General features: G+C 33.8%; 1 protein-coding gene across 13 annotated transcripts in view; it reads left to right on the plus strand.

The window, feature by feature from the left end:
• LOC142324279 (RNA binding protein fox-1 homolog 2-like) overlaps positions 1–19,847 on the plus strand; it is a 557,441-nt gene that overhangs the window by 199,194 nt on the left and 338,400 nt on the right. The gene's annotated exons all lie outside the window — the stretch shown is intronic.

Genomic DNA, 19,847 nt, shown 5'->3' on the forward strand with positions numbered 1-19,847 from the left:
CTTAACCTCAGCCAGTTTAGCATCAGTTAAACGGCCGGTCTCTCTGTTTTCTTCTTGTCTGCAGTTTATTCGCATTCTCTAAAACGGGCGATTATCGGACACTGCCACATTCGGATATTTCCCGTGTAATTCGTCTTCAACACGTGCATAAGAACGAATGGAGAAATAATGTTCGACCATGAAAACCCTGTTCTCTTGGGAAAAAGTCATGTTCACTAAGCAATAAACAAAGCACTACTGCAAGCGTCGTGTGATCAATACACATACAATGGCGTCTAGGTTTGTTGATATTAATACCCATCGTGCTATCTTGCGGTAGCCGATAGAACTTTTTGAACTACTCTACTATTTATAGACGCTTTAATTTTAATATACGCTATTTTTTAAATAAAAATAATTTAAAATTTTTTGTTAAAAATAAGAATGAATTAATTAGCAGTAAGGTGATTTTTATTATTATTATTAAAACACTTGTTATTTATATTCTATTGCTTGGCAGGGTAACATACTCGTAAATAATTTTTCAACTGTTGAATGTCTAAAATGAAATTTAGCAGTTTTAAAAGAAAAAGCAACAGCAGGTTGGGAATTTTGATTAGGACATGGCTATAAACCGTCTAAGCTTATCCTCATTTCTTGATTTTATATCTTTTCTTTTTCTTAATATTTCAATAATTTGTTTCCACTCTCTGATTTTTATTTTTAATACCATAACCAATAATTGATACTACAGAAATTTGACTATCAGTGATAAAGTTATTTATTTGATTAGTATTTTTTATTACAATCATAGCTTTAGTGAAGTTGTGAATAAGTTGTCTTATCAAAAACGAAAAAAAAATGATATTGTTTTATATCCTTTTGTTGGTTCTGGTAGCTCGCTCCTACTTTGAAACGATATATTTTTCTGTATGAGATCGCCCTGTCAGAAGTCTCCTCCCCCATGGAGGGGAAACCAAAAACTTTTAAACGGAAAGAGTAGGGTTTTGTTAAATTATTTTAAAGGACATTGAAAAACAAAACTTTTGACATACCGAACATCGGGCTAAGACAGCCCTAATCAAACTAATAATAATAATTTGTATTGCACAAAATATAAACAGATTACAAGTGAAAATGATAATATTTAGTTATAAATTCTTAAAACGTAAGATTAATAACCAAACAATATAAAATAGAACTAAAATAATAACCGATTTTTATATAATCTTGAGGAACTAGATACCACCTATAGGAATAACTGTGTTGGAGGTTACCATCCATTATTTTTCAATGAGTAAAATAATTTATTAAGCATTTATTGAAAAATGGTCAAGTGTGGATTTTAAATCCATAACCAAGTGGTGACAATTTAATGTTTTTCACAACTGGTTTCAAAAGTGGTTTCTATTATCTTTTAAATAATTAACAGTTTTACAACTAAAAAATATATATATATTTTGTATAAAGCGAATTCTCCTATTCAAAACGATTTATGTTTTGGTATTTTTCTGAAGTAATTGTTAAAATTTAATTTTTATATATTTAGTAGTCGAAAGGTTATTTAAAGGTACAATACTTCATTATTATCTCTATTAATATAGTAATACTTCTACATACTTTGTAAAAAATTTAATTGTATTTTTTTTAAATGTTTTGTTTATATTTTTCAAATGTAAAAAAATTTTGAAATGGAGTGGATTACATTCCGAATTCTAAGATCTCTATCGGCCTGTTTTCGTGTTCGTTTCTCGAATGAATTCCTTTAATTTATTCTTACTCTTTGAACATTTAATTCGCTTATGCGTTCCCCTGCAGCTACCGAAAATTTTCTAAGATGTGCATGGTCAATTAAATAGCGATCTGATCGTCGAGTTTAATTAGTAGTTGTTTTCGTAAGTAGTAATTATATTTGGTCGAGTAAATCTTTTTTGAATGTTACAAATAAAATGATGCTTCTGTTTATTCTTTTGTGGCCAAACCAAATCTAAATTCATCCAAGGTCATCAGCTAAATGATTTTCGTTTCCGTTTATAATTCAGATATAGATAAATTTAAAGCTTTTTAAATCTTTATTTGAATTAAAATTGATAATATTTATTAAAATACGTTTCGCCCTTCTGATTTTCTAATCATTTAATCCTTATTGGATGATCGTTCAAAATTAACATCGATTGTTATCTGACGATTTTAACGATTGTAAATTGTTATATTTTATCTTTGTTGTTTTTTTATTACGTAATAAAAATTGAGATATTTATTTAATTTAGTCTTTCCATTTTATATCATCTGTAATTTTTTTTTGGCGCGCTAGGAAGGTTCGTTATCATCTTCAATGAATAATAATGAACTGTGGAATATTCTGTTTGTTATAAATTGATTTTTGTTTTGAAGGAATCCAAGATGTTGAATCTTTATTATTACTGTGCAGTAAATAATAAAGGGAAATAATAATTGCATTCTTTTTTATGTTGACGTTTCGTTTTGCGTTGTAATTTTTTGGCCTTGTAAATATGTGGTATGTATTAAACTCGAATATTCATTTACGCATAATGTAAAAAAAAAATTACAGTTTAACAATAACTTTGACAGCTGTTATTGTTCGCTTCGTTTTGTCCTTTATGAGGCGTTCGTGGTATGTAAAGTCATTTTAAATTTCTACATTTTATTGTCCATCGGGATGATATTTTTATTTTGCTGTTGTATTTTGTTAAATATATTATTTTTTATTCTTATTACAATAAACTGACTATTTTTTTCTTATAGTCATTATTTTGTATTACTATAATTTACAGTAATGACTCGGTTGTATGAGATAAGTATGTGTAATGCTTTCCTTATCATTATTAATAATGTTTAGCGGTTTGTTAACGGTTGATTTCAAATATTTGTTACGTTATTATCTAAACAGATATTTCCTTCCACATATATAATATATATATTTATTCAGTCATCGTTTTGTAATTAAATAAATTAGTTTTTTTTTTTTGTATTGAGCTTCTGTTATTATAGTTGTAAATTTATTCAGAAGTAATTTTAAAGTTTATATATTCGCACTACCTTTTTGTTTAATATGAGTTGGAGAGCAAAAATCAAATATATTGAAACTGTGGTGACAAGAAGACTGGAAGGGCGTAATGGAAATAAAACGAAGGACAGCGATGGCAAAGAAAGAAGAGGAAATTACTATGCAGTAAAAGTCTAAAAAAGAGTTAAGGAAGTTGTTACCCAAATGCTGTGGATGGAAGTGAAGCGTGGACAATGAGAAAGAAGGACAGAGATTGAATTGAGGCTTTCGAGATGAAAATACGGAGAACGTAAGATTTTCGCATGAAGTGAGAAACGAAGAAGTAAGGAACAGTTACGCGAGAAGTACACAAAAGAAAAGGAACTGGTTAGGTCATGAGGTTAGAAGAAATAGAATTTTGACACCTGCTTTAAAAGGTTCAGTAAAAGGAGAAAGAAGAATGAAGTTAATAAACGAAGGGAAAGGTTGAAAACTGGAAGGAGACGAAGGAGAAGACTTGGAACAAAAACGGATGGAATCAACAGTGCGGAAGGTACCTACCACCAAGCTGAACACTAGATCATGATATAGCAGAAGAATATAGAGTAAATGCACTGTCTCCGGATCGGGTGTCAGGGCATCTAACTTTTCAGTATACAGTTTCTTTGTATGGAGCTACTCGTGAACTCAATTATTCAGGATTTAAAATATTGAAGTCAGTCTAGGAATTAATTGAATACCTGCGGTGATGTAAAATGATGAGTGAACTATCCAACAGACTTTAACGGTGAATTTTAGCAAAATGTTTCATCTGAATAATGTTATTTGTATGAAATTAGATGTTGGCGACGAAAATTAAATCCTTACATGTTCAGAAATTAAATAAATCGATGAATATTTTTTTCTTTACGTTTAAAAGTGCCCCGATTCATTTACACACCAATATTATTAATTTTAGTATAAATAATACTAAGTCAATCGCTCTGAAAGTTTTATTTAACTTAACTGTATTTTATTTTTAGTGCAAATAAGTTTTCATAGCAATAAAAAATAACCGCTCAGTCTCGTAAGTTAATTTGTTTCTGATAGAGTTTGAAAGTTTTAGTTAATAAATAGCCAGTATAAAAATTAGTTTCTGGGATGGGGGCCCAACAACCCACTGTTCTACTATCGTTGTGGTTCTACCATTTTTTTTTTCATTTGTGTTTACTTAAATTACTGCGAATTGATTTATTTTATAAATACCTCTTGCTATTATAAGCTCTTTTTTCTAGCGCTTTACATTTTTGTGTTTTCTTTGATTACAATCTTCTTATTGGTATTTAAAGATAAGTCTTTCTGTTTCTGGTTTTATTTGAAGTTGTGTTTTTTTTGGTTAGATTATTTTTTCTTCTGTATTCTTAAAGCTTTTTGCTGATTTTTCTTCTTAGGCGTCTGCTTTAACCGATAAAGTAATCTTATCTACCTGTATACTCCTAGTAGACTGATCTTCGATAAATTAAACTTCGGAGAAAAATTAAAAAAATACTTCTATAGAAAGTCCCGGTAGAAATAATTTAAAAAATAACATTTCTTTGCTGTGTTACTGATTTTTGATCGAAGTGATGGTTTTTCCGCCTGATAGCTCCGGTTTCTACGTCGTAATTGTACATTCATATTTCTTAACTTTCTGTGGCATCACCTGTTATCCATTTATTCCTTATCCAAAAGTCCCCGACAGACAACATTGTGTTTGTGTTTCTCGGTAAGCAGCTATGGTGAAAATTTTGTCATAATTTCTCACATTTTTAGTTTTCAATCCACACAAAGTTTTACAAAAGCGGCCTTTCATCTTCAACTTGAGTTTCGGGAACAAAAAATAGTCTGCTGGAGCCAAGTCGGGTGGGATAAGACGGTAATTAGATTTGCGGCGTAATAACTTGTTAAAATTGTCGCCTTGTGTGCCGAGGCATTGTCGTGCAAGAGAGTCCAGCTGCCCGGATCCCGGTAATTGGGTCGGATTCGACGCATCAGGCGTTTCATTACTTCCAAATATAATTTAGAATTCACGGTTTGACGAGTTGCGCGCGCACTTTCGAAACGTTTTCGTCGTGAGCAGTTGTTGACGGCCTCCCGCTTTGTTCGTCGTCGTTCAACGCTCTACCGTTTTTAAACCGCTTCCACCACGTGTATGTTGTAGTACGAGATACGGCTTCATCACCGAATGCTTGCTGTTTCATAGAATAATTTTCAACGAAAGATTTTTGAAGTCGAACTTAAAATTTTATCGCGCTTCTCTGTTGCATGTCGCAAGCTCGCACAAGGTCACATGAACACAACGTATGCGGCCGATTATAACTTGAGAATGGAGCGACGAACATGATGAAATTTTGTGCACCTACTGCTCAGACATCGTACTACATAGTTCTTTGGTTGTCCGGGAGATGGGGCTACTTTATCGACTACAGAAATTTAGTTCGGGAACTTTTCAGACATGCTGTGTAAATATATATAGACCTACGCGCAAAGTTTTGCGGCTCGAAAATCTCCAAAACTATACTAGATCGATTTCTTTGAAATTTAGTTATGGTGGTGTAGTATATATGAAGTTGTGCGTATAAAAATTCGATGAAGCTTGGTCCGAGTCGTTCTTGAAATACGCTCAATTTAAGGTCGAACGATTTGAGCAGGGCAAGTTGGAAGTGGGTTCGTTATGATGTTGCAAGTTGGAAGTTGATTTTTTTTATCTGCGGTATTTATTGTCGGCAGTATTAAACCAAATTAAAACGATATTAACTCCAAATTAAATTAAATTAAAGTCGGTCTTGATTTTTTTTTAAAAATAGGCGCAAAATTTTGTATTAGTAGTTGTTGGATGTTGTTTTTTTCATTTGATATTTCTTTCTAAAGTTGAAATTAAAGGTAATTAAAAAAAAAGTTTTTCTTTTATAGAACGGTTTTACTATTATAATTTTTTATTTGTTGAATCTATATCTATCTGTGTAGTACGACGATAAATAGTTTCATTTATTGGCATCTCTTTTTTTTGTTCTTTGTACTTTTTCATTTTGCGCAAGTGATCTCTCGCTTTTGCTGGGTCAGCTTTTTATTTGTTCTTTTCTTTTGGAATCCTTCAAATTCTTTTTTTTTTCTTTTGAATTCTTTTCTGGACTTGTCTCTTTGATTTCATATATTTCTATTTTTGCTTCTTTTATATCTTTGACTTGTTTGAACCGCTTGGTAAATTTAAATTATCTTTTTGTTGTTTCCTCGGTCAATGATTACCTTTGTTACTCTGTTATCATCTATTTGCATCAAGTGTCCTTAGAAGGCAAGTCTGCGTTTCCTAATAGCATTTGATTATTTGTCTACTTTCTGGTAAAGTTCTTCGTTTATTCGAACTTTAAACCATCTTCTGCTTTTTTGGAGTCTCAATATTTCTTTTCTATATATTCAAGTTTATTTATTTCCCCCAAATTTATTATTATTGTGTAGAAAAAAAAAAACAAAATGTGTAATGAAAACAATTTTACATGCAACACGATATTACAGTTTCGGTTACTAATGTTAGTCTCGCTTTCATTTAAGGGGTTTTTCTATATAATTTATTTTTGTAACTTTTATATTGTATTTTTTTTAATTTTAAAGGTTTTTTTTAATCTGATAAATTGTTAAGTTAAATTATTAATCTAAGAAATATATTTTTTTTATATTTGTATTGAACAATAGTTTCTGACTACTTAGTATACGACGTTTAAAAAAATATAGTTGTGTAAAGTTTAGAATGTATAATTTGTTTTATATTTTAAAAGTATGTTAACTAATCAATTATATCCGAGAGAAGTAAGTGCTGATCCATTAAGAAAACTTATTTATTGTTTAATGTACAAGTTATATTAGATTTATCGATTCATTTTAACATAAAATTTAATGGAATTTGATTGAAAAGTTTTATATTTTTAATAACGTAATTTATTTAAATTTTAGGGTTACTCATTTTATTTTGATAAGTTTTATATTGTAGTCGACAGTTTTTTCTTTAGGTTTAATAACATTTACGGCCTTGCCTTTTATGTTTTCTTCTGCAGCGATGTAATTCTAAGTGCCTCCATTTAAATAATTTAATTTTCTATTTAATGGATGCTTTCTTGTAAGTGCTGGTGGAAAATTAACCATAGTTTAGTAACTGAATTAAATATGTAGTCTATATATATATATATATATATATATATTTTAAAGGCGTTAATGGAACGTTGGAAGACTATTGCTTTTATAATTAGGTAAACTTTTTTAAACTGCTTGTTGCTATGAGTATAATTTATTAAATTTTGTTGTTAATTTTACTTTAAACTAGTAGTCTCATACTCTCTCATTCTCTCTCTCACCCCCTCTCACTACTTATCCATCCCCCACCTCTCTCCACTCACTCTCTCTCTCTCTCTCTCTCTCTCTCCTCTCTCTCTCTCTCTCTCTCTCTCTCTCTCTCTCTCTCTCTCTCTCTCTCTCTCTCTCTCTCTCTCTGTGTGTGTGTGTGTGTGTGTGTGTGTGTGTGTGTGTGTGTGTGTGTGTGTGTGTGTGTGAATATTTTACGATCTCTACAATTTTTCTATTTTCCTTGTTGACATTAAAAGTTGTTAATCTTTTATTTCATTTTATAACATTTATACTGTTTCATTCTAACGGCTTAAAAATATGTTTTGAGTCTTTTTTTATAATTGTGGGTGAAGTAGTCTTCGTTTTTTAACATAAGGATTGAAGGTGAATTACAAATTAATTTTTTTTTTTTCAAATATCGTTCAATTTTTTCCGCTACTCATTGCGATATTTTATAATACAAAATACATGCCTTTATCTTTATTTTGATTTTGTTAAAATTCCAATTAAACCGTCTTTTAAGAGGACGTACTGATAAAATTAATTTTCACGTTTAATCATTGTGGGATAGATGTGCAGGTTAATGCTAAGACCGCAATAGTTCAGTAAAATCGCTAGCAGTTAGTTCTCCCCACTACTCCAATGTTTCAAGTTGCGATACTTTTATAAATTTGAAATGCAAGTTAATCATATTTTTTTTATATATATAATTTAAAATTCACGACTGAACAATATCTTTTATGTTAATTAACGATTTTCCCGGTGGAATTATTTTTTTAAAAACTTATTTCTTCGAAATGTTTGTATTAATTCCTTCTTGGATTTATTTTAATGTCTCAAGAGTATTAATAGATGTTTTACTTTTCCTTTAACAATCGTCAGAAGAAAACGCCGATTTATTTCGTTCTTTTAAATTCAAAGATATCAGTTACGCTATTAGTACAATATAGTTATTGTGTGTCCGTATTTAAAATAACCTGGATTAAAGAACCAAGATGTTATATTAAAGAGCGAAGAGTACAATGCCTATTCCTCTTTGAATACTTTTACTATCTAGTTCTGCTTGAACGTTAATTCACGCACGCATATATTTCAACGCCGTCTTCTCACTCGTTCTTTATCCTCCTGTATTGTCATGTCAGCCGTTGCGAATTGAAACGCTTACGTACCCAGAATAGAGCACCTATCGTATATTTAACCTTTCTGTATTTGTAGTTGGCGGGTATAGACGAGAGAGATTGACGATCGGTTGAATGAGACCATGTTAAGACGATGATAGAATGGCCAACTTGTAGGATTAAATGGACGGAACTGTCCGGTCGGATTCGCCGTTGGTTTATTATCGAATACGGTTTTTATTATTATTACCAACAAATTTTATTTTTTGTTTCTTCTTTACTTTTTTCGCTTTTAACCCTTCAATGACTAGTGAACCCGGTTACTTTTTTATTTTGTCAGTCCTATCTTATTTTATATCCGTTTGTTCAGTTCAGTATATCGAATTTTAACTCGGTAAGTATTATTCTGTTTTACGTCACCTTACAGTTGATTAATTGCTCTTTCCATTTTTCCCGTATTCCATATTATCAATCGACTCCTAAAATCGTGGTTTTTTTCTTTTTCAGTTCTACAACGCTTCACAAAATTTTCTTAAACCGGTAGTCATAGCCTATTGTGTTTTCCATATTTTCTCTTGAATCTCTTCTCATTATTAAAAGTCCGTAATTATTATATTTCCTTTACATTCCTGTTAAGTATTTTATTTTTTATTTTGTCCTTTAGTGTTCGTCTAGATGAGTGTTTCTAATAGTACATCTCCTGAACATGCGTTCTTCAACGTATGATTTTATTAATCTTTTCATCCTAGTCCAATCTCTCCATATTTTCTTATTAGATTTATTTGGAATTCTGTTGATTCATTGTTATTTATTAAAAAAAGCGTTTTCTAGCACTTTTACTTTAACTGTTTTGTGGTACACAGGTCGGTCTGTTGTTTATTAACATCTAGCCCGTATACAAGATGCCGGCCTTCGTGGTGCGAGCGGTCTTTGCCTTTGATCGGGAGATCCCAGGTTTAAATCCCGATCGGGCACGGCATTTTCACGCACTCATCCTCTGAAGCAATACGTAACGGTGGTTATTTATCGTATGGTTGTTATATGTCTTTATTCCTTTTTTTAACCCCCTTAAGTCTGTAATCCCGAGAAATACGAGGTCGTTAGTGATAACGCTTTGATTTTTTTTTATATACCAGTTTAGAAGTTAATCTTCTTTTAAACGAAATAACTTTAGTAAAAAGTTTATAGTGTTTTTTTTTTAACATAAGTTTTCTTTATCTTTAGTATATTTTCTTTTCAGTTCCGTAATCGGTCTGAAAAGTAGAACAAAGTAAACCTGTTTTGTTGAAACAAGGTGAGGATTGATGCCGCTAATATCCATGACTGACAGGAAAAGATGTTCACACAAACACATGCCCGCTCGTTGATCGATGTATGATGAAGTAAAAAAAGAGATTGTGAATGAGAGAGGGAATCATTTTAATCTAATGTTAACTTGGCACATTGGTAAAGCGTTTATGTGTCGCCTGGTGACATTTTGTATGTTGCCAACATTATCTTTTTTTATCTTTTTGTTATATTCTGGCTTCTATTACTATCTCTGTTGATTCTATATAGGATTATATGTTACGTAGAATCTAATTGTACGGTTTTAGTATTAATTCCAACTAATATTTACTCTCTCCGCTTTGTTAATTGGCCTCATTGGCATCAGTCTTTGTCTCTACGTGTTTTTTTAGTAGCGTTGTTAAGATGATTTTGTCTTATCTGCTTTTTTAGGTGTGGACATACCTACTTCTTTTATTATTTTTAATGGTTTGTGTTAAAATGAATCAATTTTATTTCGTACTTTTAAAAAAATGAACGTTAGTTACTTTATAAATGTAAGTTTATTTTTAATATTGAAACTGGATACTATTTTAATATCTCAAATGCCAATATTTCTGGTATATTGTTTGACGTCTGTATTCCTGCATTATCTCTTTGTTCATCACTTTTCTTTTAAAGAAATAATCTGTTATGAACATTTATCCATTTTCTTTTAGTTGATTGCGGACTAAATATATTAATGTTAGAAAATTTTATCTAAATCGGTAAACATGCTTCGTCTTTAATACTGAGAAATTTGGTTTTGTTCCTCATAATTACCCTCGCCGACTAAACAATCATTATTAGCCGCGATTTTTAACTCTTAATTTCATCATAAGTTATTAATTTATATATTTTTTACTTTTTCGAAAATAACTATTGTTCCTAAGAAGTCTTAATTTCTTTACTTCCCGCATTTCAGATACTCGAGCAATTTTTTTTTTATAAACAAGACGCTTCTTCAAGTTTAATTCCATCTTACAACATAATAAATATTACTTTCTTCCTATTAAATATTCTTCCTTAATCGTATCTATATTTGTTTTTAATTCATTTTCACTTATCGCAGTCGTATAATAACTTCGTACCGTACCGCTTTTTTTCCTGTTTAGCCTTCGGGAATCACCATCAGGCATTACTTCAGAGGATGATATGTATGAGTGTAAGTGAAGTGTAGTCTTACAGTCTCAGGTCGACCGTTTCTGAGATGTGTGGTTAATTGAAATCCAACCACCAAAGAAAACCAGTATCGACGATGTAGTATTCAAATTCGTATAAAAGTAACTGCCTTTACTAGGATTTAAATGTTTGAACTTTCGACTTCGAAATCAGCTGATTTGGGAAGGCGCATTCACCATTAGACCAACCCGTTGGGTTTGTACCGTACCGCTTGCAGTATCTGTACCTTTGCTTGTTCATTTTTTCCTTCTATTTTTCTGACATTCACCGTCATATTGTCTCTTATTTTCGTTACTTTTCTTTAGGTAAAGTTTCGTGTTCTGTTGAATATCCTTTACTTCATCGATTGAGGAATCCGTGTCATTTTTCACCTCTTGCCAATCTATTTTTCTTCTTCCAACGCCGATTCCTTCATCCCCTTCATCAGCATTATTTATGCTCATATCTTGAAACACACATATTAAATATTGTACTACGTACCTTTCTTGCCTTTTTCCTGTTGGTAGTAAAACCACTCGGAAAATAAAGGACATCCTTTATTTGTATAGCTGTTTTCTGATTTAGGCCTACTCTTTATCTTTTTTTCCGATTTGACACAATCGAATGCTTTTTTCGTATCTGTAACAAACATACTTTTTGTTTCTGACTGTAGATTTCTCTCTAACAGCTCATATTAGCTTGTTCTTCTCCATCTAAATCCATTTAGTTTTCTTTCCCGTTTGATCCTTACGTTAATCAATTTTCTGTTCAGAATTCTCAAAAAATGTTTGCCGATTACGAAATTAAACTGATCGGCGAATAATTTTGACACTTTACTATTAATGTACCTTGTGTTTTTTAAAGGTGTTAAAGTCATGGGTGTTTTAAGAAAGTCTTCTGGCCATATTCCACAACTGTAAATTGTGTTACACAATTACATCATGTCGTGTAATCATTCATTAAATTATATAATGACTTACACTGGCACTACATATTTTCCTATAGCTTTTCGTTACAGATTGATCACGAGCGATTTAATAGACTACGATTTATGAATTATAATTAATTATAAATTTGTTCTTAATGTGTGATTGTTTATTGATTTTATAATGCAAAATCGTAAATAATTAACTATAACTGGATTCAGTTGATTGCATACATTTGGCATCTTTTTACTGGCTAATGGCCATAGCAGTTGATCATCAAACGGTAAACGAGGTTAATTATGATTTTCAATTTGTTGTTTGTTTTGTTTTTTTTTGGAGTGGGGCTGGAAAGTAACAAATAAGATAAAACGTTTTGTTTAGTTTACTTACTGAAATAGATTGATTGATATAAAACATATCTAGAAGAGTTTTTGATTTGTTGTTAATTTTCGTCTAAAGAAATCACTTAAAGTAGTACAGTATATTTGAACTTAAACCCTTCCTTATTTCAGTTTTTATACTTTCTATCCATCCGACTTCTTGGATCAGGTAGTTAGTTTTTTGTCTCGTTTCCTTTCAATCAATCCTGACTAAACCTTGGTTTCTTTTCATGTTAACAACGTTCTATATCCCGTATTCTTACTTTCTTAGCTTGTGACGTTGATTTCGTTATCGTTCTGTTTCGGAAGTTAGATTATTCTAGGGGATACGAATATTGCGAACCAAACGGAACCCGTCAAACCCCCACCTATTGTACTTTACGGGATAAATGATGTGCTAATGTTATACGGTTAGAAACGGTCGTTTGTAAGAGAGATCACAACATTCGACTGATGGTAGGTAAAAAAACTTAGAATAATTTCTAAAAATATTGAAGCGCACAAGAAAATCATAAATATAGTTGGAGAACGTGGTTTAATAGGCCATAGCTTCACTAGAAATGATCAAGGAGCCTTTCGTGTCGTGATTAGGAATCTGTCCCACTCGATTCCACTGGAAATGATCAAGGAAGAAATCGAAGGCCACGGGCATCGGGTGAAGGACTTTATAAGTGCACACCGCAGAGTAACTAAAGAGTCTGCATTGACTTTTTTAGTGAAACTAGAGCCGCAAGAAAACAGTAAAACTATTGGAGTTAAAATACATTGCGAATTGCTGCGTGTCGTTCAAAACACCGCGGAAACGAACAAGCCTTGTGGAGTGCATGAGGTGCTAACAGTACGGGCACACCAAAAACAATTGTATGAGGTCCTCCCGCTCTGTAAAGTGTGGGGAAGGCCACCGAACAGCTGATTGTTCCAGGAAGGACAGGAGCAGTCCTCCAACCTGTGCTTTATATCAATCCGACCATCCGGAAAACTATTGAGGCTGCAGTGCACCAAGAAATATTAGAGAGGATTCGAAGGCAAAAGGCGAATTGGAACTCCCAACTTGCTCCGAGAGTCGAATCCGCTAGCCGTAGAGTGACCGACCTCACGTTTGATGATAAAATTTTCCACGTTGGGACCTTCGGGCACCTGGGACCGTTGGCGAAAAGTCTTGAGTTTCTCCGCAGAATGTGCTTACGAGAACATGCCACAAGAACCTTGCTTACTCAGGTTCTCTCAAAAATATGTTAGTGATAAAATTTCTCCGCATCGTTACATGGAACATTAACGGCCTACTTTCTAGGCGGAAAGAACTAGAAATTACGGCAATTACCAATTCTCTGGACGTAATACTAGTATCGGAGATGCAGTTTACAGACCGGAATTACCTTTAGCTTCAAGGTTTCTCGGTATATGTAACAAATCACCCAGGCGTCAGAGCCCTTGGGGAAACTGCGATACAGATTAGGGATTCTCTGAGGCATCACCCAGGTTTCTGCACTAACCAGATTCAGGCAACCATGTTTTAAGTTACAGACTGGTTGGGACCTATACGATTGTCCGCGGTGTTCTGTCCTTCGCGCCAGACTATAACTAACGAGTTCTCCGAATACATTGAAACACCTAGGTTCTAGGTTTATCGCTGGAGCGGACTGGAACGCGAAAGCCCCGTTGCGGGGTTCGCGGTTGACAACCAGCAGGGCAAGGATGTTGTGGAGGTGTGTTCAAAATCTACGCCTGGTCGTAGTTTCGGGATTTCAGCCCAGCTGACACTGGCCTACGGACCTAACGAACATCCCGAATTTACTTGATTTTTATCACCTCAGGTATATCATCTATATACACTATGGTAAAAACAGGTATGATTGGATGTCGGACCACTCGCCCGTTTTACTTACAGTGAGTCACGACGGTTCTGGGCAGGAAGGGAGGCCTATCCATCATACGAAACGAACAGATTTGGTATCTTATCAGGACTGGATTGAGGAGAAACATATTGACTCATTTCCGCTCGTTACCCTTGAGAATATTGGCTATGCAACATACTTTCTAACGTCGGTCGTGCAGTAAGGTGAATGGCGATCTACAGCTGAAGATGCACATTCGACCAGAGACAGTACCTATCCTGGAGAAGTGATAGATCTTTTTTTTTCGGGACGGAGGTGGAAATGCATTTACGCACGAAGTGTCGGACTCCTGCTGGTGGTGTAATGCAACCGCCATCAACAGACTACCTACTAAAACCACCCTCCTTTGGAGTAACCCTCCGCATCCCGTAATCACCCCGAAGCATTACTTCGAGATGTGTGTAGGCCCCCTTACGAACGCACTCGTACCAACAACACGTCTCGAATGCTCAGTCATAAATGTGAAATCACAAAACTAGCAACACGTCGATGTATCGCGATTTCAATAACAGTCTGCGACTCATATTACGTCAACCTTATTGGTAATTATGGTTAAAACCTTGCCTCCTGTTCGGTTTTGTTTTTCACGACTGCCCTGATAAACGTGGCCACGTCAGCCCAGGACGTCTCACTTCTTAGCATTGTCTCTCCGATACTGTCCGTGGAGATAGGACCCACTTCTTGGACTACCTGCATACTCAGAAGCTTCCATTTTGGGCACACAAAAAATGTGTGCTCGGCAGAATCGACTGCTGCCGAGCAATATACGCACTCACGGGTGTCTCTCCTCCCCCTCTCAAACAGATAGGAGTTAAAACACCCGTGTCCACATAAGAACTGGGTGAGATAGAAGTCCAACTCCCCCAACCCTCTAACCACCCAGTTTTGGAGGCTAGCAGCAGTCTTTTTATCCATCGCTTTTTTTTGGGAACCCTCACAGCTATTCTGCCAGCAAGCCAACATATCTCGCCTAGTCTCGTTTCTGTTCTTGTTCTCCTTTCTCTCGTTTGCTAGCAGGTCGAGAGGAGGAAGCCCGGCAAGGACCATAGCTGCCTCAAACGAAACGGTACGGTAGGCTGACCACACGTATCGCCATTCTTCTTCGTATCCGCTCCAGGATATCCCGGCCTCTGGCAATGTACAGCCCCGCCGACCACACCGCAACGCCGTACAGCATTATAGAATCTACCACCGATGCCAGCAGACGCCTCTTCGACTGACGTGGCTTTCCGAGGTTTGCCATAATGCGGCACAATGTCGAAGCTGTTCTTTCAGCCTTCCCGGCAATTTCCCTAATGTGTACCTGGTATGTCATCTCTTGTCTAGCCAGACGCCCAGATACTTTACCGCCGGAGCCGGCACCACGACAGTGCCCCTAACCGAAAATGTCACATCAGCAAGTCTCCTCCTACCGGCGAAGACAATGGCTTGCATCTTATCGCCAGCCACTTGCAATCCGCTGGCGTCGAACCAGTCCATGATTCTGTCGATTGCGTTGGCGGTTTTGGCCATCAGTTTTGCCTCCGTACGAGCAATCACCAATAGGCCTAGGTCATCGGCGTACGCTATGGTTTGTGATCTCTGAGGCAGCTCCAGCCTGAGAACCGGGTCGTAGGCCAAGTTCCTTAATGAAGGCCCAAGAACCGAACTTTGCGGCACGCTCGCTGTCACCACTCTTTTTACCACATTACTGTTCTAATCATAGACTATCTCCCTCTCACTGAGTGGGAGATAGTCTATGATCCCACGGCAACCACAGAAAGGCCCCACGGCAGCGTGTTGAACGCGTTTCTGATATCGAATAATATGAGACCCGCGATCTGCCTAGTTCTACGGGTGCCGCCCAATGCCTCCTTAAGTGATATTTCTAATTGGCTCAAAACGGCGTCTTAGATGAAATTTGCAGCGATTCAGGAGGGCAGAAGACAGAACACTGCTTAGTAGAACTAAGAGAATGAAGAATTGTTGACGGCTATCAGAGACGAAACAGAAGAGAGGAATACATCGGAAATCTTTCTAATCTTAATACAGACGGATGCACCTTATGGAAGGCTACGAAGGGGCTACTACGATCCACAAGTATGCTTCCTGTTCTACAGGAACGTACTGGATCATGGGTGAGGAATGACAAAAAGAAAGCCGAGTTATTTGCTTCACACACAGGATGTCCGAAGGTTGAAACGTCTTCAGTTTGGTAAATGACAACGCGAAGTCTACTGATATTATTCTTATTTATTAATGTTTTGTTTTTGTGGGCTATGAATTGTTGGCAGAAATATATTTGTAATGGACTTTAAGATTACCGATAACTATTATTATGAATTACTTATGCGATGCGTGGTTCCACTTAGGAACCGATTGTAAATGTACCGGTTGTGGTACAAAAAAAAAGTTAAAAGTTATTAGAATATTTAGTTCATTTATGTATTAACGAATCCAATTCATTAATGGGATAATATTTTGCTTCCAGTTTTTAGTATTTCAGTCTCTTAGATAGCTGTGGTGATCTTATATGTATATATATATTTTTATATGTTACAAGGTCAAAGTAAAGTTTTTAAACTAACATTTATATTTATGCATCGTTTTTAAATCACGTGTAATTGTGATATTATTTTATTCTAGTTGTATTTAAAGTTTGGATAGGCCTACATGAAACGCTGTCCTTTTAACAAATAACCTTTAGCAAGATAAGTAAAGATGTGATATCCATTATCCATTGACTTTATAAAATTAAGAAACGAAGTAGTGAAACGATATCGAAATCTAAACTGAGAATTAGTTAAAGCTTTCTAGAGAGAGAGTGTGTGTGTGTGTTAGCATTAATCCCTGAACTTTCGCAATAAAATATCTTTAAAATCAAAATTACATCTGGATATGTATGACACTATTGCGTATCACCCCAGTGCTAGACAGAAAATCCACGAAATCGTATATTATGCAGATATTATATATTTTCAATTAAAAAAACTTGTCGACTTATGTGGAAAAAACGGGAACACGAGAGAAAGTTCCTGTTAAATTTTGAAATAAAAACAATTGCAGTCAATCGCTTTGATGATTTATGCTTGATAAATATAAAAACAATACCTTCGGCTTGAAAACGGGTTATTTGATTGAATCTGTTAAAAACAAAACATAAAAATCCGGTTTTTGCGATTGAAGTTTTGTGTGGTTTGTTAGGTTTTATGTTCACTGTTACATAACAAAAAATATGTAATTTTATTATTGTTTGTGTAGAAAACGACCGTTTATATATATTTTGAAGTAAAAGTGGTGGGTTATAAATAGCTTAAATAGCTACGTAAAATTATTATTCAAATATTACTGTTCATCTTGTCCGACGTATAAATCTTAAATTAATTCAGTCGGTTAACGTTTAACAATAATAAATTAGTTTTATTTTATAATTAATTTCTTCTTTTGTATTTGTTAAATTAAGTTCAAATTTACTTGGCGTAAGACTATAAGCCTCTCCGTCCGCAAGGGACGGAGAGGATATTTGATCGAATGCCAAATAGCTATTACAAAAGGGTAAATACAGTATATAGGCTAAAACAAAAGACCGGCGAGCAGGAAGCTGACTCGCTCGTCTGTTATTTGCGTTCGTAAAACCGATGCAGTTTGACATTTTCAAAAGGAAATGCAGTTGTTTATGTAGTCTATATTATTATTTTGTACAATTTAAATACGACTTGGGTGTGTTGTTTCGGTTGTATTTCATTTTTGCATTCAGCTGTCTACCATTTTCTTACTAATTGTTTTTCATTCATTAAGTGATTATTTTAGGATAAAATATTTATAATATTAATATTTTCAACTAAAATCTTATTCTTTCTCTTTGCATACGAGATTATCACCTCCTCCAGGGTTGGTAAAACACTTAAAAATTTGTATAACGCTTTTTAATATAATTACAATATTTATCTTTATTGACCGTTGATCAAAAACTATTTAGGTTAACTTATATAGCTAATAATCATTAAAAGCGTTGATTAAGGGACGAATACTGTGGTATTTATTTCTATGGAAATATCTTCAAAATTAAAGAAAGAATTTTTTAGTTCTTTTTTTGCATCTTGAAATAATTATTTAATATTACTGTTGTTGTTTATACCCAAGGGTATAAACAACGATCGGTATAAACAGTCTATCGCAAGACTAGTCTTAAAATATCTTTTATATGAAATAATTTTCCAGAATTGTACGGAATTTAATTTTTTTAAGGTACGTTATAATCGGTCTTATATGATAAATTTTAAAATGTAGAATTCGTAAAAAGATTGAAAATGATTTTAATACAAATTAAAATGCTCATTAAGGAAACCATATATACAAAATTTCAATGAAAATTGTTATTTAAGTGATTAATCTTAAATATTTATTGATGTATAAGTCCTATGTACTTAGATATTTTTTTGCACCCGGCAGTTTTTAGTGTTGACCTTTAAAGCAACCCTTCAGCTTCATCGTTCAACAGATTTTCTCCATCCTCTGTAACCTAGCAATATTATATCCTTATCTTTTCCGTGATCTGCTTCGTTTTCCTTTTTACTGGGCCGTTCTGTCTAGTTTTTTTTTCTAATCCCGATATCTACAATATATCTTTTCTTTTAGTCATTATTTGTATCGTTTTAAAAAGATTAACCCCTTCCGAGGTTTCTATGCATCCCTATTTAGAAGTAAAAGTTGCCGATTCCGTAAACAGGTTTATCCACCAAGAAAGTTACATCTACTCGACGTTCACGCTGTTGTCCGAGCTCAATAACCAGATTTTTACGTAAAACCTATTTATGCGGCATTCAAAGTATTCATCAAAATATTTTTACTGAAAAAAATTATATTGTTATAGAAAAATTGCTGTTGTTTTTTCGTAAAATTAAATGTTGTTCATATGACAGTCATCAACCGATTTTACGATAATGGAAATTATAGAAGTAGAACATAGATTTTGAACATACCCACTTCTTATGAATGATCTGCCATTTCGACCTGCCTAAATCATATGAAAATCTTGATGCTATAAAAGTAAATATGTAGTATTTAAAAGCTTACTCGCATTATTTTGAATTGGAAAAGATTACTAATAAAAATAAATAGAAGTGTAATGTTTTGTGTACCTCATGTTTTAATAACTTTAAAATTAGCTAACTTTTTTTTTATACATATTTCAACGCTTTGGTTTTAAAAAAGCAATGAAAAGATAACATTTTTTATTTTATTAACGTTAAACATTTTTAATGTGGGATTTATTCAGCAAGTTTTTTTTATTCCCGATATTTTTTTTTACTTTATAAAGCTCCTTTACGTCTTAACTATATGAGTGTTTTTATTGATTTTTTCTTTTTATACTGATAGGCGAGTTTATTTTTGTATTGCTGTTGTAGAATAATGAATTTTCACCCTGTTTGCTGCTGCCTGTCCTGGTTTATTTCAACGTATACGTTATAAAGGGTGTCTCCCCACGGTTTAGGTCATTCCCTTTTCACTTTTACTCTTTCGAACACGCGTTGTATATTCGTACAATTGGTTCAACGTTTTTCGTGTATTAGTTTCAGTGTAGGGTAGCCGAACCGATGTTTTCAATCGGTTTTGTACTAGCATTGCATGTATTACGATAGTTTAAACTAGTGAAATTTTGGTTTTCGATGTTTTTCTGATCGTTAAATTACAACATGGTTGTGTAAACAAGTTTTTAGTGTGTGTACATGTGTCTTTCTTGA

The sequence above is a fragment of the Lycorma delicatula genome, chromosome 4, assembly GCF_047948215.1.
Source record: "Lycorma delicatula isolate Av1 chromosome 4, ASM4794821v1, whole genome shotgun sequence".
In the NCBI taxonomy this organism is placed as follows: Eukaryota; Metazoa; Arthropoda; class Insecta; order Hemiptera; family Fulgoridae; genus Lycorma; species Lycorma delicatula.